Below are 23905 nucleotides of genomic sequence, written 5' to 3'. Positions count from 1 at the left end.
TCCTCCTCTTACTCACTCTTCCTCCTCTTACACTCACTCTTCCTCATCATCCTCTTCCTCCTCTTACACACACTCTTCCTCATCATCCTCTTCTTCTTACACACACTCTTCCTCTTCTTACACACACTCTTCCTCCTCTTACACACACTATTCCTCCTCTTACACATACTATTCCTCATCATCCTCTTCCTCCTCTTACACACACTCTTCCTCTTACACACCTTCTGCCTCCTTTTACACACACTCTCCCTCTTTTCCCTCTCAGATTGTTGGTATCATCATTCAATGTAAACTCTTCTGAACTCGCTCATATTCTGTACAGTTGGTTTGATCACATCATTATAAACAAGTGTGAATAATTTTGAGCCGTTGTGTGTAAATGATGACGCTTGTTGTAGTTGTGTTTAACTCTAGTTGTGTTGTAGTTGTGTTTAACTCTAGTTGTGTTGCAGTTGTGTTGGTTGTGTTGCAGTTGTGTTTAACTCTAGTTGTGTTGCAGTTGTGTTTAACTCTAGTTGTGTTGCAGATGTGTTTAACTCTAGTTGTGTTGCAGTTGTGTTGGTTGTGTTGCAGTTGTGTTTAACTCTAGTTGTGTTGCAGTTGTGTTTAACTCTAGTTGTGTTTAACTCTAGTTGTGTTGTAGTAGTGTTTAACTCTAGTTGTGTTGCAGTTGTGTTTAACTCTAGTTGTGTTGCAGATGTGTTTAACTCTAGTTGTGTTGCAGTTGTGTTGCAGTTGTGTTTAACTCTAGTTGTGTTGCAGTTGTGTTTAACTCTAGTTGTGTTGCAGTTGTGTTTAACTCTAGTTGTGTTGCAGTTGTGTTGGTTGTGTTGCAGTTGTGTTTAACTCTAGTTGTGTTGTAGTTGTGTTTAACTCTAGTTGTGTTGCAGTTGTGTTTAACTCTAGTTGTGTTGCAGTTGTGTTTAACTCTAGTTGTGTTGCAGTTGTGTTTAACTCTAGTTGTGTTGCAGTTGTGTTTAACTCTAGTTGTGTTGCAGTTGTGTTTAACTCTAGTTGTGTTGCAGTTGTGTTGGTTGTGTTGCAGTTGTTTAACTCTAGTTGTGTTGCAGTTGTGTTTAACTCTAGCTGTGTTGCAGTTGTGTTTAACTCTAGTTGTGTTGCAGTTGTGTTTAACTCTAGTTGTGTTGCAGTTGTGTTTAAGTCTAGTTGTGTTGCAGTTGTGTTTAACTCTAGTTGTGTTGCAGTTGTGTTGGTTGTGTTGCAGTTGTGTTGGTTGTGTTGCAGTTGTGTTTAACTCTAGTTGTGTTGCAGTTGTGTTTAACCCTAGTTGTGTTGCAGCTTGTGTTTAACTCTAGGGGCCCTATTTAACGATCTGAAACGCAAGTATCAAGCGCAAAACGCAAGTAACTTTGTGGGCGGGTCTTGGGCGCTGTTGCTATTACACCGGCGGGATAAATGACTCTTGCGCCCGACGCAAATCTAAAATGTGTTGGTCTGAAGTCGCTTCATTATTCATAGGTGTGGTTTGGGCGTAACGTGAAAAAAAACAATCAGAGCGTCATCTCACATTCCCTTTAAGAGCAGGTGCGCTTGTTCCATGGTGGATTGCTATTATAACAGCGGATTTGCCAGGAGCGGTTCACAGCCGAGGAGACCGACGTTCTCGTCAGGGCCGTAAAACACAGAGAAGTGACATTGGGGATGGAGAAACACACACAGATTAGCTTCGGTTAAACAGGCGTATGATAATTTGGGTAAATGTGTAAGCTAGATTTATGCCTATTTTTTCACATCTTCATGGACACAACAATGATTTCCCTCATGTTAATATTTTTCCTTGTAATAATGTATGGTTTTCTAAAAATGAGAACTGCTGCGTCTGTGTAGATGAGATAAGCAAAGTGTATGCGCATTGTGCACACGCTATATTATGGCCAAGCATGCGCCCTTAAAATAGCATATGAATAACGCCCCACTGACTTTAGACTAGGTTTTTCCTGGTCTGTGGTGGAATTGTTTTCTAAACCTGCAAAATACATCTGAGCCGGAACATGCCTCCTCTTTTCGCTGAACTGTCCCCGGGAGTGCAAATGCATTTGCTAGTTTACTGACATGCGTCTGTGGAGGGAAAAGTCCGCTGTGCGCGGGTGCAAAATAGGAATGACACATTGTACACATGGTGTACAAAGTCAATTGCGCTGGGTGCAAGATAGGGCCCTTTTTTGTGTTGCAGTTGTGTTTAACTCTAGATGTGTTGTAGTTGTGTTTAACTCTAGTTGTGTTACAGCTTGTGTTTACTGTTTTGTAGCTCAAGTGCATTGCAGTGCAAAATGTGAGTGAATGTGTGTAGAGTTTTGCAAAAAGCGAGCTGGAGCATATATACAGAAACCACACAGGAAAATCTTTAAGGAGGTGTTTTTGTTTCATCTCTTGTTGTCAGCTGTGTTTGCAGTGTGATAGTGAGGTCACATCCTGTGGTTTAAACACTTCAGTGCTGAATATGTTCATGTTATGTTATGTTTAAAACTCTAAGTCTACATTTAAAAATGCAACTTTTTCTACATACACTAACTCTATGAAAACACGGCAAAACACTAGCACTAGTTTTCTATCCAACATGAACATATGGTCATAACGCAATGACTGGTTAGTATTTTAACAGTCATTGCTCTATGAATATATGTTTATGTGGGATAGAAAACGTCTCAGGTTACCATTGTAACCCTGGTTCCCTGAGAGGGAACTCGAGCTGCGTCGAGATGCTGTGGGAACGTCCCTGCGTGATTGCGTCGTGAAGCACGTATATAATCAGTCCAATGGAGAAACGAGGCGTCGTAGGCGGATGACGTCACCGACCAGGAAACTACAAAGCACCCCTGAAAACAGACCGCGCTAGCTTCTGATAGGCCGAAGCAAGTCGTTGCATGCAGGGAGTATGGCAGGGCGACGCAGTGTCTCGTTCCCTAGTATCTTGGTCTGACGCCTCACAGTGCCGCGAAGGAAACGTTACTAAAGGGTGTCTCCCCAAGGATACACCACTTAAAGGGATGTGGTAAGCAGCTACGGCCGCCATGTACACCTTTAGTGTGGAGGGGGATAGACCTGCAGAGAAACGCTCCTGCAGAAACTCCAGCACTGCAACGACAGGGCAGATAACTGGGTCCAGCTGGTGCTCTCCGCACCAGGAAGTGAACAATATCCTACTTCAAGGTGTAGAGTTTCCTCGTGGAGGGAGCTCTGGAGTGGAGGATGATCTCAACAACCTCAGTCGAGAGACCTGAACTTATGAGCTGGGCCCCCTCAGAGGCCAAGCCCAAAGTTTCCACAATTCTGGGCGGGGGTGAAGGATCAATCCGCTCGCAGCGCACTGCTCGTTCTGTGTGATGGGGCAGTGCTGTGTGCCTCGCATTTTCGAACCTGAAAAATGCGTTAGGTGTGATCGGGGCCTAATATAGCAAAGCACCTGAAAGACCGACACCCGGATCTATATAAATAATTTCAAGAGGTTGGTAATTCTTCTCATTTTAACATTTCTGAAACATTAACCAAGATGGCCTAGTATTGTTGTTGATATGAGTGTGTGTTGTCTCGTTTTTTCACCGTAACTTTTTTAACCGTAAAGTTAATATAATCTGACTGAGGAATCTTAGACAAGTAAATATTTTAACTGTGGTTAATATTTTAAATGTAAATTAACTTGTGCTTATTTAACTTTATTAAAAAAAAATATTTAATTCTGCAATTTGCCTTCATTAGCGATTATCATCAATTTGATTACACAGATACTAATTAAACTAAACTGAGCTAGACAATGACATCTCTGAATTCAAAAATGAAATGCCTATAACTGAAAAGTGAATGTTTAATCTTATTATTATACATTACTGAAACTCTATCATCCAATTTGATACTGTTAAGAGCTTTGACACAATCTGTGTTAAAAGCACTATAAATAAAGGTGACTTGACTTCATGTCGATCCAGTGAGCACTGTGGCGCGTGTGATGCACGCACGTTTGCGTTTAAATCTGTTCATCAAATAACATTAATGTATTAACCAGCATTTATGCTTTTGAACAAGTGCACTACCTCAGGACATTTTTGTTCATGTAAAATATACCTCATTGTCATGTTCTAGACTTGTTATATTTAGCTTTAAATAAAAAAATACTCCCTTAATATTGTTATTTTTTTCTCAGTGATATCGAAAATGTTATTGAATATCGATATTTTTCAATGTATCGTATCGAAGTTAGAAATTCTAGTATCGTGACAACACTAGACGGATGGCTACATGGAAGGACGCGTCCTTCAAATCTATCGTGACAAACCAGTCCTCGGACTGAATCTGTGCACAATCTGTTTTAATGTAAGCCTCCATCCTTCTTTGGAACAATGAATTACCCCTAGAAATCTGGGTGGAAGAACCGAACTGAATTCTGTAACCCTTTCTATAGTGAGCAGGTCCCAATGAGATATATTTGGCAGTAGCTTCCGCGCTGCCAGAAAATCTACTAATGGGAGCAGTCTCTCGAGACTGGCCTCTGGTAATGGTCGAACAGCCACCTCGGTGCCCTGTAACGGCGAACCGGCAGGGAACAAACGAACTTGCTTCCCACAGGGCACCGGGGAGAAACGGGCACCGCATTTTGATGAGGTGGAAACTGTTTCTCCCCGGTGGAGACTTCCCTCAGAAGTCTGATGGCCTCAGCGTCAGGACTTCTTGTTAGTCGAAGCCTTCTTAGAGATAACTACTGTCCTCAGATCAGTCTTTTAAAGCAGCTTCTCAATGCATTTTACACAATAAAAAATAAATAAAAATAAAACAATACACAGATAGAAATGCAAAGCGTATAAAAAAACAAAAGAATACACTGGAATACAAAATAATTAAAACCATTAGAAAAAAGCTAACCTAAAAAGTGAGTTTTTAGATTGATTTAAAAATACTTCGATTTTCCGCATGTTTATTATGATAAGGAAGTGTGTTCCAGTAAGACAGAGCCAATCTCAGATCTGACACACTCATAAAAACAAACTCAGCAGTCAGAGAGACAAGATCTAAACCAGATTAAATCAGTCTCAGAAACACCAAAGACAGTTTCCAGTTGGTTGAGTAAGAGGTTTCAAATTGACTGTGTCAAAAGATCAAGAAGGATAAAGATGGAGAGAGAACCAGAATCTGAAGCTATTAGCAGATCAACTGTGGAGTTAATGAAAACCAGACTGAAGCGGCTCGAAAAGATTATTAACAGTAAGAAGATTGTGTAGCTGCAAAGCCACAACTCGTTCTAGTGTTTTTGCCAGAAAGGGGAGGTTTGATATGGGGCGATAATTATTTAAATTGTCCAAATCAACATCATGCTTTTTTTGAAAGGGTCAAACTCGCACTCTGTCGATGACGCAATGGGGAACTTCTCCACATGAACCGGTGTCTGAAAAGCTATCCCATCACAACAATTTATATTGACCGGCGACAGTCTATGACATCATCATTAGTGCGACCCGGAAGAATATAAGGGGAGTCTGGAGAACACGTCAACAGCTTTTCATCTCCAGGGACTGTTTTGTTTGCTTCAACCTGAAACTTCAGAAGGTAATCATGGCTTGTGAAAAACTCTTCAAGGAAGTGTGTGGATCTGTGTCTAAGATATTTGACACCTGATGACACACACAGCTTGTGCGTTTACTGTTTGGGCTCAGAGCACGTACAATCAGATCTCGGGGAGCTGATGTGCCACTGTGGGTTTTTCCCTTGAAAAACTCCGCTCTCGTCTGCTCTCTTCTCGAGGGAACAGGGACAAGCATCTGTACCAGTCGATTCCCACTCGCGCTGAGCAGAGACTGGAGCTGTGGGTTTCAGAGGGTTGTTAATCTTACGAGTTGGAGCTGCTGGATGAGCATGTGTTGTCACTAACATCCTCTGATCTGACAGAGAGTGCTCTGCTGGATATAAACACAACCAGCCCAAGAGAACAGGAGATGCTGATGAGGGTGAAGAGGATTTATAACCCGAACTCCCACAGCCTCCCTGCCCTGCGGATGATGAGTTGTGAGTGTTATGTAACGCGCTCAGCGAGGCTTCAGCTGCTGTAGGAGTGTGTGAGGGAAGAGACCACTCATGGCAGACTTGACAATCGGTTTATTTTCAGCCTTAACGCTCCAGCTCCCGTGAGTCTTCCATTTGTAACCAGACACTAAAGCGATTACCCATAAAATGTGCTTGAACCAATCAGACTGCTTGGGTCCTAAACTGGGACTCGCCTCTTCACCACAACGGCATGATTTCTCGTAAATCAGCCTGGTCTATTTTCAGAGCGCATGCGTGCTGAGCCGAACACACATCTGCAACAACAACAGGCTTTTACAGACTCATCTGAGCTCAAAGAGCTAGACTACAGAACGGGTTCTTCCTCAGATGTGTGTCTCAATCCTGTACAATACATGAGCTCATACTCAATGAAAAGCTGCCATTCTGCGCATTAAAAATAAATATTTGTGCACATTTGTGCGAGTTGATTCTGGTCTGCTTATAAATCAATGACAATTTTACGATTATGATTACAGCTACATGCTAAAAAAGAGTTATTTTTTTTGTGGCCACGATCATTTCTGCATAAACAGATTAATTAATTGTAATATTAATTCAGATACACAAAGTTACACAAAGTTAATTTGATTAACTGATTCAAATATTTATAATTAATTATAACAAGTTATCTTTCACGTGTCTCCTTTTTTTATAATTTATAAATTTGCTTTTGCTACATTGTTCAGTTGAAAAACATTGATCTAACTTTTTTATTTATTTATTATTTTTTTATTTTTTTTTATTGCAAATTAACCATACAGAAGCTTGGTAAAAAATCAAAGTGAAAAACAAAAGCAAAGCAAAAACAAAAACAAAGAAAGAGAAAACAGCTGAATATAGATGTCGATATAGTGGTGTATGCAGGTACATTGGTAAGTAATGGGATATTTTAGTGAAATAGATATAGATGGAGGCAATTTAAGACAATCATAGTAATAGTAATAGAGTTGTAGTGGAAGTAGTAAACACTACTAATAATAACAATAATAATAGTGGTAGTAGTAACAATAATAATATTTTTTAAATTTATCGGATTAGCATTAGTAATTTATAATAATAATAATAATAATAATAATAATAATATTAGTAATAATACATTTAGATCAGTCAATAAAATTATTGTAGATGTACACTATTATATATATATATATATATATATATATATATATATATATATATATATATGGTTGATATAAGACAGATATCCATAGATAATTGTAGAATGATGTATTCAGTAATACTCAGAGATCATTTATTATAAGTTTGTGAACATGTTAACATTGATCTCGCTGATTTTTATCAAGGATCAAGTGCAACAAAAATATTAACACACAAAACAAACAGTTTAGGTAATTTTTGTATTTATTATTTTTTTACAAGAAGCTTGGAACATGTTTACAAATCTGTACAACTCAGGAGAGAATAAAGTAAATCCGAACATGTAATATTTACATATAAAATCAGTTCATTCACATTCATTTTATATACAGTAAAGTGCATGTCTTATGAACTTATTATTCGTTGAAAAAGGAACATGGAGAATTTAGCAGGTTAGATGAATCACACTGCTGCTTTCTGAAAGGAGAAACAGAAATATAACACAAAGATCAATATAACGTCAGATTTCTGCTTCAGTTTCTCTCTATTTCTCTGTATTTGTGTGTCTCACCATTTCTGTGTCTCTAAAACATCACAATGAATCGGTGAAACATGAGAAACTGTGAATGAAGAACACAAACATAAGATTATAGCAATTCCTGCTCAAACAGCGACAATTAATAAATCAGTGTCACTGATGGAAAGATCTGCCAAAAGCTTACAGTTGTGGATATACATCTACTTACAAGTTGTAGAATCTCAAAATGTGGGTATTTTTAACCAAATTAATAAGAATAGCTAAGCATAAGAGACTTGAACAAAATTTCACGTAGCCTGATATGTTTTCATATACGGTGAAAAAGTTAAAGTGGACCGGAACGGTCGGGAACTGTGTTCCGGCATCATTCTCAGATAAATAATTATGATAAAAAATAGATTAATTAATATCAATGATAGCGCGATGGTAGGTTATTGTTAAAAAAAATGTCGCGTGCAGCGTTAAATTGCAGCCAGCCTGGTGTTCTTGAAGGAGTCCTTCCACATTAAATCAAAACGTAATATCACAAACGCATTCACAAACACGCTTACCGTCGTTATGTTCTCAGTCACGGTTATCCTGTCTGATTTGAGTGCATCTACGCCGGTTCACGCATGCAGACTTCCCAGCAAACACGCGACGTCAGATAGACGTTCAGATCATGTCTGTATAACGTCTGTCAGTTCAGAACCACTTTTGTACGTCCTGTGGACGTGCAAAACAGGTTCAAAATTTGAACGTCTGACTAGGACCCCCTATGGACGTCTGTGGACGTGCAAAACAGGTTCAAAATCTGAACGTCTGAATAGGGACTTTTTTTGACGTCTGTGGACGTGCAAAACAGGTTCAAAATCTGAACGTCTGACTAGGACCCCCTATGGACGTCTGTGGACGTGCAAAACTGGTTCAAAATCTGAATGTCTGACTAGGGACTCTTTTTGACGTCCTGTGGACGTGCAAAACAGGTTCAAAATCTGAACGTCTGACTAGGACCCCCTATGGACGTCTGTGGACGTGCAAAACAGGTTCAAAATCTGAACGTCTGAATAGGGACTTTTTTTGACGTCTGTGGACGTGCAAAACAGGTTCAAAATCTGAACGTCTGACTAGGACCCCCTATGGACGTCTGTGGACGTGCAAAACTGGTTCAAAATCTGAATGTCTGACTAGGGACTCTTTTTGACGTCCTGTGGACGTGCAAAACAGGTTCAAAATCTGAACGTCTGACTAGGACCCCCTATGGACGTCTGTGGACGTGCAAAACTGGTTCAAAATCTGAATGTCTGACTAGGGACTCTTTTTGACGTCTGTGGACGTGCAAAACACACTGAAAAAAATTTGCTGTAGTTTTGCAGCTGTTTGCCAGTAACTTACTGTAGATTTAAATCGATGTTATTTACTGGCAACAGTTTGCTCAAAGTTAAATGAACATTAAACATTAACAAGTCTTTGTCTTTACAGAATAAAACTATAAAATAACAACCTAATGCAAAGCATTCTGGGAACCAGAAATCTTCATCAACCTTTTTCTGTTTTTTTCCTTCAGATTTTGGTTCCCAGAATGCTTTGCATGAGGCTGTTATTTTAGTTTTATTCTGTAAAGATAAAGACTTGTTAATGTTTAATGTTCATTTAACTTTGAACAAACTGTTGCCAGTAAATAACATCAATTTAAATCTACAGTAAGTTACTGGCAAGTAGCTGCCAATAATACTGTAATTTCTACAGATTTTTTTAACAGTGCAGGTTCAAAATCTGAACGTCTAACTAGGACCCTCTATGGACGTCTGTGGACGTGCAAAACTGGTTAAATATCTGAACGTCTGAATAGGGACTTTTTTTGACGTCTGTGGACGTGCAAAACAGGTTCAAAATCTGAACGTCTGACTAGGACCCCCTATGGACGTCTGTGGACGTGCAAAACTGGTTCAAAATCTGAATGTCTGACTAGGGACTCTTTTTGACGTCTGTGGACGTGCAAAACAGGTTCAAAATCTGAACGTCTAACTAGGACCCTCTATGGACGTCTGTGGACGTGCAAAACTGGTTAAATATCTGAACGTCTGAATAGGGACTTTTTTTGACGTCTGTGGACGTGCAAAACAGGTTAAAAATCTGAACGTCTGACTAGGGACTCTTTTGGACGTCTGTGGACGTGCAAAACTGGTTCAAAATCTGAACGTCTGACTAGGACCCCCTATGGACGTCTGTGGACATGCAAAACAGGTTCGAAATTTAAACGTCTGACTAGGGACTCTTTTGGACGTCTGTGGACGTGCAAAACAGGTTCAATATCTGAACGTCTGACTAGGGACCCCCTATGGACGTCTGTGGACGTGCAAAACAGGTTCGAAATTTAAACGTCTGACTAGGGACACTTTTGGACGTCTGTGGACGTGCAAAACTGGTTCAAAATCTGAACGTCTGACTAGGGACTCTTTTTTACGTCTATGGACGTGCAAAACTGGTTCAAAATCTGAACGTCTGACTAGGGACTCTTTTGGACGTCTGTGGACGTGCAAAACTGGTTCAAAATCTGAACGTCTGACTGGTCTCTTTTGGACGTCTGTGGACGTGCAAAACTGGTTCAAAATTTAAACGTCTGACTAGGGACTCTTTTGGACGTCTGTGGACGTGCAAAACTGGTTCAATATCTGAACGTCTGACTAGGGACTTTTTGGACGTCTGTGGACGTGCAAAACTGGTTCAATATCTGAACGTCTGACTGGGGACTCTTTTTGACGTCTGTGGATGTGCAAAACTGGTTCAAAATCTGAACGTCTGACTAGGGAACCCTTTGGACATCTGTGGAAGTGCAAATTTGGTTTAATATCGAACATCTGAATAGGGACCCTTACTGTGGATGTGTGTGGATGTGCAAGAAAGCCAGGACTCCTTTTGGACAGAAGACTATTTCAGTATCTGAACCAATCTGAAATGTGTCATTGTGAAATGGAAGAAGTTTTTTGACAAATAGTCATACGAAATACTGGTAAATAAAAAAATAAAAATAATCACATTATTATGAAAATGGCAAATGATATTGCATAATAAGTTGATATTATGCAATCATTCTAAAATGAATCAATTATTTACAATTTATTTAATATATGGATTAAGTAAAAGAAACTGTGAAATTTCTGAAAAAATTGTATTTTGGATGTGAATGTGTGCTCAAACTTGCACATTCAGTGCATGCACATTTCCAGCATTAAAAGCAATTCAGTAGAATTACAACCCACTATCAAGTGGTGCAGACCACACTTCATGATTCTCTGGATCTTCCACATAGGGTTGAGCCCACAAAGGGCCTAAAATGTTACAGATTTATATTAAAAATGTTGGAGTGGGATCATATGTGTATTTTTGTTTTTGTAAAGACTCCTAATTCAATGCTGATTTAGCACATATATCTCATCACAAAATGTCCTGATGTCATTGGAGGACACAGAATCCTGTACTGATGAACAAATATAGCAAATACGTATGTGTGAGATTAGGGTTAGGGTTAGGGTTACCCTAACCCTAGCACAAAATATTTCAATATACAGCAAAGAAGGAAAATCAGAAGAAAATCATAATCATAATAAAGAAAGAAGTTATGAGAATGTGGCAGGAACAATAGAATAGAGGAAACAAGGGAGGGGAACTATGTTTATAAACCCTTAGGTTGGGGTACGAAGGGGGAAATCATTGCAAGGTTACAGTTAGGGCACACTAGACTAAACAAAACTCTGCATCTAATAGGGAAGCATGATATTGGTTTAATTGCAATGTACCTGATCAGCAGAGTATTGTTATGATGTGTAATAAATATGATAGCAGTAGTGAAGAGGAAAATTTAGGGCATGGGAGAGATTTTAAAAGAAATATTAAATAAATCATCAGGCCATAAAATAATGTAATATTTATTTTTAGTTTCTAAGAGCTACCAAGCTGGATAAAATCATTTGTTTTATTTATTTATTTCGTATAATGACATAGCATGTAAGCCAGAGATCATTTATAACCTGAGGGTGGCGGTAATGCACTAAAACAGTTTGCGACCGCCATTAAAAAATCAAAGAAGAAGAATCGCACGTCACACTGCAAAGTCACCAGGAAAAGTATCCTGCCGATGAAAGAGGCTGCTGACACGTGGAGAGAGACACTGCCTTAATTGGACTAAAACCCTAAAACAGGTAAGTAAACATTTAAAAAAAAATAATTTAATATGTTATTCAGTTGAGAGATGATATCAGATGAATTGGAAGTCACACATGTCCCCTAATACCTTGAAAAACTTGCGCGGGCACATTAACCGAAAAGTCGACAAATGCGCCCGCGCGTTTTGCTGTTTTTTTTCTTTTTTTCACATAGCAGCAAAATAGACTTAAAATACTCCGTCATTTATGGTCATACAGACTTGAAATATGGAAAAAATAAACTGTAAAATGTCTTTTTTATGTGTCCATTTACAATCGAAACAAAACATTATGCTTTTGTGTGCTTTCTGCCTCTCCTTCTCCATGAACTTTTTTTCTGGAGCAGGTCTCTAAACGTAAGCAAAACTCAGCAAATACACACTGGCAAGAGTAATCTTTATAATAATTTAAGTGTTTACTTTTTAATGATCTAATTCAAAACGAAAGAGAATATTCTGTTTATGTAATCTATATAAAAAGAGAGACGTTAGTCGTTCTCATGGCAACTCATTATCTGTTAATCACCCGCTGAAAGCGCGCGCTATTCAAACGCAAATATCTTTGTTCTAATATGAATCGCGTTTGTATGCGTGAATGAACGGCTCAGATGCTCGTTTACTACAATTACAACATGCTATTTTTACATGAACATAACCCTATTATAGTTTAGCTTTTCCTTAACTATATTGCAATACTGAGATGAGTAAAAATCTGCTGAAATATGTTCATTATGTTGTTTAAATAAAATGCAATGTTTTAAACGTATGCTATTACACTGCAAATTAAAATGTATACGCCCTATATTAATGTATCATAAAATATATATTTTGAGACGAAATATGATTTCTTTTAGACAATACTAATGAATCCTTAACTTTGAAATACGTATGATAAAATGTATGCTTTTTACAAAGGAAAAATTACACTTAGAATAGTTAAAATTGTAATTGTTGTTGACTTTCATATTATTGTGTTTCATTAATCACAAATTTGGGGAGAGGATAAATATTCCAAACCTGTCTGAAAATACAATATGATGATTAACTGCACAATTACTAGAAATGTTTACCTTGGATATTATAAAATTTGCTTGCATAAAAATTTGTTTAACTTTAAACCAATTCTGTAGAATGGCCCATATAGCCTATTTGAACAGGATTTGTTTCCAGGTATGACTGTGGGCTTTTGACTTTCATTTATATTAGTATTATTGTTAACTATATGCTAAATAAATTAAAAGCAATATACTGTGTCTGTGTGTGTGTATATGTATACATTTCTTGTCAGCCGTCTTCTTAGGTGTGTCTTCTTAGCTACAATGAAGTTTTAAGAGTTTTTATCCAGTCATCAATGGCTTATTGATCATTATAGGTGTTATCAATAATTAAGTTGTTGTTGCTAGTTTGAGTCGAGAAATACACATTTCGGCATTATCATCACTAATCTGTGTGTGCATTTTCCTTGAGAACCAAGCAAGTTGACTCATGAAACCATTTGTTTATTATATCGTGATTGCATATCTCAATCACAATATTGACCTCAATAATTACAATATGACATTTTCCCCAAATCGTGCAGCCCTTGCCAGAAGTATATAGCCTAGATATCTTTACACTGTCCGCTCAGTACAACAGAGGCAGGAGCTCTGCACTGGGGTTGCTCGAGTTATATGGGCACACAACTTGCTACAAGAGCTATATCCACTATTACGAAAAATAAAGTAATATTTGACAAATTTTGTCTTTCAGATTATGAAAATGTTCAAAGGCCAATCTCAAGATACTCTGGGAGGTCTTTCTCAGAGCAAATGGTCACTTCTAAGAGGTTTGTTTAATCGATTCCAGAAAACAACAGTGTCCCATGCCCCCATTTCTTTAATCCACTCTTGGCACTCTCACCCATGCTACAGTTCCTGTAGATTACCACACACATGTAATTTCTAAATGGTGAATTTGTTTCTTCAGGCTCTTTACCAACCGGCTGATGGCAAAATTCAATATGAAGGGGAAGGTGAAGAAGCAGAAACTGCCTCTGGAGACGACTAAAACTTTTGAAAGGTAAAGGTACACAGCAGTATTATTATAATAAAATTATACCCAATTGTACTTTTTAAACTGGTAACCTACTGAAGAAACTTTAAAAAAAATTGCAAATTGAAAAGCACATGCTACATGCATAAAGTTTAAAAACACAATGAACTAATTTCTTTTTTTTTTTACTTTTTTTTTTTTACATTGTTCTATTTTAATAAATTAAAAGCACTCAGATAGACAAAAGTGAGGGTAAGCATTAAGACAAATCATCAAGACAAAGTTAATCATTCAAGGGCTGTGAGTATTTTCTCTTTGCCTTTTGTTTGATTCACATTAATGGTGCAATCATCAGAAGGTTTATTAGACTGAATGCAGATCAAATAATACCAATCTCCCCTTTTCTCCAAACTATTTACACCAATTTAAGATATGAACTGTGTTTAAGTGAATACTCTCCAATCCGGTCATTTTGACATATTTTGTTGTGTATTTGATGGTTAAATGCGCACACAAAGCCTAAAGTATAATTTGCTTGCCTAGTTGCGGTCGTTTTCGGTGCGCACACACATAAGCCACCTTGAAGATGGAAACATCCCTTGCTCGGATTATTGTTCATTATTACATGGCTTGGTTGAACTCTAATGTAGAAAGCGGTGTGTTATTTCTTGATAACAGAACTCTGCTAAGTATAACACACCGTTGCCATGAAAAACAGGTTTGCTATGGACGCAGGATTCTAACCGTAGAGACGGAACGGAGTATTTTCTTTAGCAGAAGCAATACAATCCTTTTTAAATGAATAAACTCCTTTTTAAATCAATTTTTTATGTCAAATTATTAATTTATTTGGTGGGTAGCCATGTAATAAGCGGGATAATGTAGAGCGAGTCGGTTGTTATAGCGAATACAACCCCTTCAGGCAGATTCAAGACCCCTCCGCATCAGCCTGTCGGGGTTATATTCGCTATAACATCCGCCTTGCTTTACATTATCCATTACTTAAATAGCTCTTTTTTATTATCAAACAAGTAACCGCAGTGCAACAGTAGAGACTGCATTTTACAACAACTCTCTTCTGCATTGCAAATATAAAAAATGCATCATAGACAGATGATTTAATATTATCTCGTATAGAAACGGCTGGCAAAGATAGAATTTGCAAGATAACATCTATTTATCATTAATAAATAGTAAGTGCATTTTCTCAATTTCTCCAGTACTGACAGCAGAACTGATAACGTTGGAGCTGGATACTTCACTGGCTTACCTCTTTCTAAACTCATCTACAAGTAATCTAGTATTTGCTAAAATGGAAGTTATAGTATCCAAAAGCATTACATTTGGGCTGTGCTTGAGAAATTTTATTATATGCAGTCTCTCTCAATTCATGATTGCTATCTTAAATATCTTGTCACCCAAGGCCACTGTCTATTGCAGTCTTACACCTTCCTAACATACAGCGACGCGAGTTTACAGAACCCATTTTCAGTCATTTGTTTGCTGCCATATACCACACCAGTCACCATTGGTCACTGTAGTATTGCCACTTCAAGGATTAGTTCACCTCAAAATGAAAATTTCCTGATAATTTACTCACCCCAATGCCATCCAAGATATTCATGTCTTTCTTTCTTCAGAGGAAAAGAAATTAAGTTTTTGAGGAAAACATTCCAGGATTTTTCTCCACACAATGGACTTCAACGGTAACCAAATTGTTGAAGTCCAAATCAATGCAGTTTCACGCTGGACGTAGGCAGAAGTACCGCCCCGTTGTTTACAAAGTGAACTTGCGAAGACTAATACAAACCATTTTAAATAAACTGACAAAAATCCATAAATATGTCATTCAACATACAATAAATTTGAACAATCCTCCTCCTCCACGCTTGTAAACAATGAGCCGGTATAAAAATATTGTATGTTAACTTGCAATGTTAACAATGTAACTGGTTTTCTTTACATACTTATGGATTTTTTGTTTTTGTTCAACTCTTGCAGCTGCAGTCATAAAATTGGATAAAGAAGCTACAGAGGCTACAATCAAGCATCATGCAGCAGAACATCTTAAACGTGCCGTGGAGGGCATACAGGGGTGGAAATAATGAGGAATTTTACATGAGTACTGTAAGGCGCGTGTGTTTATTTCTAGTTTAGGGGACTTTGTCTCTCTCCCCCTTTCCAACCACCCACCCCCAATCTTGGTCTGGAGTAATTTGTTTTTTGTTCACTTGGCAGTTCAGTGTAACCATTAGAGTTGTTTTATTTATCAGCCTGTTCATAATTTGCTGAAAACCTCATTAAAGATGGAAAAAAAATGTCATTTCAAACTATTTTTGCTTTTTCTTTTAATCAATAATCAGATGTCACTTATTTCCAATTGCAAAAATATAAGGCTACTAAAACGAATTTGCATGTTTTAGACAGGTGCATCAAAGGGATATGTATTAATTTATTATTTACAATTTTAAAGCAGTAGTTCTGCACACTGCTTTTACTATGACTAGATTGAGTTTTATTGAATACCATGTTGTCATCCAACCTTGGAACAAAAGCCTGTTTGATGACCAAAACATGGTTTAATAAAGCTAATAGTAAAGCTAATTTCGTTTGTGCATCTTAAAAACTTTTATGAATGTTCTTTAGACGTCTGTAAGTGACGTTGAAATGACGTTGTGAAAACTTTCATTTACAACATTGTAAAGATGTCACTTGGACATCAAAAATTAACATTTAAAAGAGATGTCTAATGAACGTTCACTATGTACGTCAATAGTGAACGCTAAAAAGACGTCAAAAACTTTCATTCTGGCTCTTCAGCAGACGTCTTCTGAACGTTCACTTTTTATCTCAGTTGGACGTCAACAGTGAACGTCAAAAAGACGTTCAAGCCGACTCTTCATTGGACGTCTTTTGAACGTTCACTTTTTATGTCAGTTGGACGTCAACATTGAACGTCAAAAAGACGTCTAAAAAAGACGTCATAAAAACTTTCATTCTGGCTCCTCAGCGGACGTCTTCTGAACGTTCACTTTTTATGTCAGTTGGACGTCAACAGTGAACGTCAAAAAGACGTCTAAAAAAGACGTCATAAAAACTTTAATTCTGGCTTCTCAGTGGACGTCTTCTGAACGTTCACTTTTTATGTCAGTTGGACGTCAACAGTGAACGTCAAAAAGACGTCTAAAAAAGACGTCATAAAAACTTTCATTCTGGCTACTCAGTGGACGTCTTCTGAACGTTCGACAAAGACGTTGTAATGATGTCGTTTGGACGTGTCTGTGCTCAGTGGGTTAAGTCCTCCCTCTCCTCCGCTGAACGCCAGCGATTACTAGTGCGTGAAATGCATTCACGGTGGTTGAGCGCGGAAAAGTTAGTTTTAGGTTTGATATTCACCGGACGTTTGTTTTCCCTTGCCATTGTTCTAGGGTCGGCAGTCTTACAAAGATATCAATAGCAGGATTAGTTTTAACATTATGTAACCATTGTATATCGACATGAAATATTCATTCAAAATCGCCTATACGTGCGTTATAGCTGCATATTTAAACCTGCAGTGCTTTGACGCGTTTCTTTCCACAGCGCATGATGTCTAAAGCCTGGAACACACCAAGCCGACGCCGACGAACTAGCGCTGATGAAAGTCGACTGTGTTGTCGCCTCGCGGCGTCGGGGTTAAAAGCTGCACTTGAACACACTATAAGGGAACGTCTGCCAGTTTTACACCAACTGGGGAAAACATCCTATAATTTGTAGCCTATTATTTAAAATCACTTTTAACTTTTAAAAAAGCAGACTTTTTCAAATTCCAAAGCTTGTAGAAGGTTCCTATTGGCAATATTGACTAAGCTACAGCTTTCAAGCCTTGAGTAAATTAAATTGTCTAAGGAAAACATAAATATCAGTTGAGCCTCAGACTGTGGGTGGGGCTGTGGGGGGTAATGTGGGCTGGTGGGGGTGGGGGTGGGGGTATGGGGGTATGGGGGTCAATTCAACTACAAAGTTTCTTGTTGCTTTATATAGCCTACTGTATAGTGAATGAAAAGTTATAGTTTAGAATTGATGTGACACATTCAGACACCAGAGAAGATGAAAACTGTTGATGATGAAATATGACAGTTTGATATTAAACATCATAAATACTCACAGTTTGGTTTTCCGCTATTAATGCTGTTTCGTCTGACTAGACTCGGCGTGTTTTTCTGTTTTGGTTCATTAGATTGTAACATTTTGTCCTTTTGGTTCCCCATTCTTCTCTCTCTCTCTTGTCCACATGTTTCATTATCCTGTAGTTTGTGAAGCTCAATACATGTCCTCCCATTTCTCATATATTCTGACTTTGGTAATTTCTGTTCAAGAGAATACAGTAGTTCAGTTCAGAGTGAAGTTTGACATCAGTTAATAATTGTTGAGCAATACAGGTTTACATTTCAGTTTCACTATAATAGAGACATTAATGTCTGGATATCTTTGTCTATGGAAAAATCGGTAACACTTTATTTTACAGTGTCCTTGTTACATATATGACGTACTTACCATAGTAATAACAGTAAATTATGCGTAATTACATGCAACTAACCCTCAACCAAACCCTAATCCTACCCTAACCCTATTGTAGATCTACATGTAGCCTAGTTGCTTAATATTACTCAGCGCTTAAAAAGATCTAAAACTACAGATTGGTGTCTATTGGTGAATTTAAAGGCATCATAAAGACAGTGGTAATGAAGGCTTGTAATTGTTTTTGTTGAGAGGATACTATGTTCTAATATAGTATTATTATTATTATTATTATTATTATTAATAATGTTGTCTTCCTGTATGGCTGCTACCTTGGCCAGGTCTCTCTTGTAAAATATTACTATATTACTTCCTGGTAAAATAAAGGTAAATAAAACAATAAATATATAATTACACTGTAACAATGACACCTTAAAATATAGAGTAACCGAAAAATCTCTTTGAAACAATTAAATATAAGTGTTTTAATCACCTTGTGATGAGCAGAAGAGAGTAAGCATCCAGTGCAGATCTGAGAGATCAGATGTTCAGAAAGTTCAGCTTTTATAGTGTGAAGGTTAAACTCTTCCTCTGGCTTCTGATATAGGCTGATTCGGTTTTAGAATTATACACACACAGTTTCTGAAACCACAAACACCTCAATACTTCCTGTTACCCTTCACAGACTCTCACAGTGAAATGAACTTCTCGCCACATCTCTCCTGAGATCATCATCACAACTTTTGAATTCCTGTAAATGCTGAAGACACTCTTTACTGAACAACACAACATTAAAACAACAAGGCACTCACAACAACAACAAATAAATCTCTATATTTCTCCTCTGCTCTTGCTGGTCTCCTAATCTAGCTTTCTAATAAACCTGATATTATATTCTATTAATATTGTGGCTTTGTGGCAAATTACTTGTGATATTCCTCATTTGTAAGTGGATAAAAGCACCTGCTAAATTAATAAATGTAAGTCTTACAGTACAGTGTATTTGCAGTATTTTGTCTGTGCTGTGTTCTTATTAAGTATTTTGTTGTATTTGTTGTTGTATTGTTGTATTATTCATATAAATACAGTGTGTTTTTAGTTGTGTGTATCATGACTAACTGATCTACTGTAAATATTAATTTATTTCTCCTGTTTTAATGGATATAGCAACAGAATGTCGAGTCCCATTTGCTTATAGAGTCAATAATGTGACACGAACTCTCAAGTTATTTTATTCCATGATTTCATAGTTCAGGGCCCGGTTTCCCAATAACGCTCACTCTTAGCGCGCTAAGAAAGCTCGAAAGATATATCTTACCAAAGTTGTTTATGTTCCTAAGTGTGTTCCCCGAACCATTCCTTAGGAAGCTGCTTAAGATATACCTTCTTACGTGCGACGTTACCCGGCGCTGTCCGTGGCGATGCTGCTGAATTGTTTGATATCGATGGCTCGAGAATCAATTATTCTCTCGTGCAGGGGCTGTTTATCTGAGAAAGCGGTGATCTTTATAAAAGAAGCACTTCAGAAATAGTTGAAATTGCAATTTATTATGATTATTGGATATTATAAAAAATAATCCAAACTATAATAGCCTATAATAGCCTAGCCTACATATTTTAAAATTGTAACATATATTGCTGCCATAATAACCATTTCAAAAATTTACGTGCCTTCTCTTTCCCATTTTTGTTCGCTGAGGTGGAGCTGCGATGAAATATTGTTCTTGTAAATACTTTCCAGCATTACAGTAATAAAAGTTTACATCTTGCGTACGGTGCTCGGCAGTGATCAAAAAGGATTTAAACCGTGAATTTTGAATCTCTTGTAAACTCAGAGATGTGGATTCAGACGGCAATTAAATTACCACACGACCTGTTTGTCAAAAAACAGTAGGAACTAATTTAGCCAGGGGTTTTTACGCGGATTGGGTGAGAAAAACACTGATATTATGGATTCGGACGGCACTAAAATCACCGACTTACCCTGTAAATGTTTAAAATACCGGACGAGCCCATGAGAAACAATATTAGCGTCCGAATAGGACTTAACTGACAGTAGCCTATGCTTTCACTGGCCTTTAAAAGAGCGTTTTAATTCAATTAATAATATTGTATAATAATATAATTAAAAATCTAACAACAACAGTGATAAGGTAAAGCTAAGATTTGTCCAGACCAACCTTACGAAAGTGTGACTTACAGAAGATATACTTAGCGAACAAACGTTTCGGGAATCGTGCCATAAGGTTAAGAGAGAGGTTAAGGAATAGGTTAAGAACTACTTAGAGATAAGAACGCTTTGGGAAACCAGGCCCTGATCATTATCATGTCATACATTCAGTTATCAACTGCAAATAGAATAAAAAATAATGCTTATAAATGTTGAAATTTGAGGTATTCAGATCTGATCAAATGAAACAAATGTCCATTGTTTTGAAATTGTCCATTTTTTAAATGATCAGGGCCCGGTTTCCCAAAGCGTTCTTATCTCTAAGTAGTTCTTAACCTATTCCTTAACCTCTCTCTTAACCTTATGGCACGATTCCCGAAACGTTCGTTCGCTAAGTATATCTTCTGTAAGTCATACTTTCGTAAGGTTGGTCTGGACCACTCTTAGCTTTACCTTATCACTGTTGCAGGTCTATACGAATATAATTATATATATAAATATATATATATATATTATATAAAAAGTTTTAATACACCCAGACAGTGTTCAATTAGGCTAATTTCAGTGTTTTCATGCAAAGAATAAAATTGTCATTACACTGATTGTTGTTAGATTTTTAATTATATTATTATACAATATTATTAATTTAATTAAAACGCTCTTTTAAAGGCCAGTGAAAGCATAGGCTACTGTCAGTTAAGTCCTATTCGGACGCTAATATTGTTTCTCATGGGCTCGTCCGGTATTTTAAACATTTACAGGGTAAGTCGGTGATTTTATTGCCGTCCGAATCCATAATATCAGTGTTTTTTCTCACCCAACCCGCGTAAAAACCCCTGGCTAAATTAGTACCTTCTGTTTTTTGACAAACAGGTCGTGTGGTAATTTAATTGCCGTCTGAATCCACATCTCTGAGTTTACAAGAGATTCAAAATTCACGGTTTAAATCCTTTTTGATCACTGCCGAGCACCGTACGCAAGATGTACACTTTTATTACTGAAATGCTGGAAAGTATTTACAAGAACAATATTTCATCGCAGCTCCACCTCAGCGAACAAAAATGGGAAAGAGAAGGCACGTAAATTTTTGAAATGGTTATTATGGCAGCAATATATGATACAATTTTAAAATATGTAGGCTAGGCTATTATAGGTTATTATAGTTTGGATTATTTTTTATAATATCCAATAATCATAATAAATTGCAATTTCAACTATTTCTGAAGTGCTTCATTTATAAAGATCACCACTTTCTCACATAAACAGCCCCTGCACGAGAGAATAATTGATTCTCGAGTCGTTGATATCAGCAGATTCAGCAGCATCACCCCGGACAGCGCCGGGTAACGTCGCACGTAAGAAGGTATATCTTAAGCAGCTTCCTAAGGAATGGTTCGGGGAACACACTTAGGAACATAAACAACTTTGGTAAGATATATCTTTCGAGCTTTCTTAGCGCTCTAAGAGTGAGTGTTATCGGGAAACCGGGCCCAGTTTAGATTCAATCTAAATTTTATCTATAGCTCATCAAGTCTTTTATGGCTTATTTGAAAACGGCAGCTGAGTTTAACAATCCTAGGATGTTCTGAAACGAGGAGGCAAAATTCTCAGTTTTTTTTAAATAGATAAAATGTAAATTGTCCCAGTTATACCTACATTTAAGTCACAGTTTTCTGGTTTGATAAACATTGACTTTACATTACATAAACATAACTAAAAATAAAAATACAATTTAGTATTTTTACATTAACTGTTAAATGCAATTAATGTTCTATTTATTAAAATCAAGTATAAATCTAATCAGGTTAGTGTTTGTAAGCTTTTTTACATTTATTCCAAAATAATAACTAAACGCAGCAACAATTTAAAACTTTTTTTTTTTTTTTGTGAATTGATATAGCCTACAGCAGTTATTTTTAATAGTCAACTTATTTATCTTCAGATAATCAGTCATAAAGCTGAGTAATCTCTGATCACAGACACAAAGATGAACCTTTAATTTCCCCGAGCTGATTGTGAAATGCCCACAGTCATCCTGTTCTCAGGCCAGTTCAAGCTTGACGTGACATACAGAAGTGATATAAGTGGCTGAGATGTTTATTTATTTTTAATTAGTCTTCCCATTAAATGCATAATTTTCTTAATTCACGAACGCACATGAAAACAAAAGTGGGATTTATCACATTGAGGTTAGACTAAAACTAGTGCTTAAAACATTTTTGTAAACTGAAATAAAATTTCAACATAAATAATAATACATTTTATTTATAATGCACTTTTCTCACACCCAAAGCGTAAAAAGTAATAGAAAAAAAACAAAAAACACAAACACATAATATAATAGGTAGCTAATTGTAAGTGCTGAAAATGTTTTTGTCTTTTATTTTGTATTTTGCGTGTACATTTCCAGGTGGTTTGGTCACACGGGTATAAGTGGACCTGGTAGTGTTTCATGCTTTGTTAGCCTCTCAGCCTTATGTGTGTGTGTGTGTGTCCATTGATCCACTTCACAATGCGCATCCACGACAACATGCGGTGTGCAGAAACAGCCGTTTCCACATTGCATCTATAGTCCCAAAGCTGTGGCACTTTCTGTCTAATGGCTAATTACACCAGGGGCCTGTACCATGAAGCCGGTTTAGGATAGCCAGGTGTGTTTCAGTTTAGTTTGCGCAACCCTGGGTTATAAGCACCATGAAAGTGGTTTGGCTTTTAGCAGTGTTCATCGCCATAGTAACTAACGTCCGCGACTAACCTGGTCCGGGTCAGGTGATGTTCCAGGTGAGAGATCTCAAACCGAACTTGGACCAATCAGCTGTGAGCACAGTGTCACATGTCTGATGCGATTAAGTCACTCCACTTGTTTCTACTGCAAATTACAGTAAAGGTCAGTACATAGCAAATGATTTTTAAAGGCTTTTGTGATGCTTATTTAGAATAATTTTGTATGATTTAGATATTATGTAATTATTATACCCTTAATTGATCACACATGTACAGTTTTAGTTTATCAATTATTATTACGCACAGTTTAATTGAATAAATATATAAAGGTAATATAAATACACTTTAGAATCAATAGATAAAGCTATAAAATGACTACATGTGAGCTTAATTGTTCAATTCTCTCTATACCTTTATCAACTGTATAAATTAACTTCACAACTTTTACTTGCACTGATATATCAAGACCTTTTCTTTTATTTGTCCTCTTTCATAGACAGCTATTTTCTTTTTTCTGTGTAAATTTGTTTAAATTCATAATATTTTTCTATCTCGTAATATTCAGCAGAAGAGAGAAGTGAATCGCGCTGCTTCTCTCGCTAGAATCATG

The 23905-nt window shown here is 37.1% G+C and overlaps 2 long non-coding RNA genes across 2 annotated transcripts; one reads left to right on the top strand and one right to left on the bottom strand.

Moving 5' to 3' along the window:
* Positions 1 to 7395: 7395 nt before the first annotated feature.
* Positions 7396 to 19033, bottom strand: LOC311097379. Its single transcript, XR_014609249.1, has 4 exons — positions 18895 to 19033; positions 18049 to 18250; positions 7721 to 7769; positions 7396 to 7626 (listed from the first exon to the last, which is right to left on the bottom strand). It is a non-coding gene; the product is annotated as an uncharacterized lncRNA (long non-coding RNA).
* LOC311097380 lies at positions 11734 to 16246 on the top strand. The gene is made up of 4 exons (XR_014609250.1): positions 11734 to 11868; positions 13620 to 13695; positions 13836 to 13928; positions 15903 to 16246. It is a non-coding gene; the product is annotated as an uncharacterized lncRNA (long non-coding RNA).
* Positions 19034 to 23905: the final 4872 nt, after the last annotated feature.

This window comes from Abramis brama, assembly GCF_963993115.1.
Source record: "Abramis brama genome assembly, chromosome: 15".
Classification (NCBI taxonomy): domain Eukaryota; kingdom Metazoa; phylum Chordata; class Actinopteri; order Cypriniformes; family Leuciscidae; genus Abramis; species Abramis brama.
The sequence above is the reverse complement of the archived record's forward strand: the minus strand, read 5'-3'. Positions and strand labels throughout refer to the sequence as shown.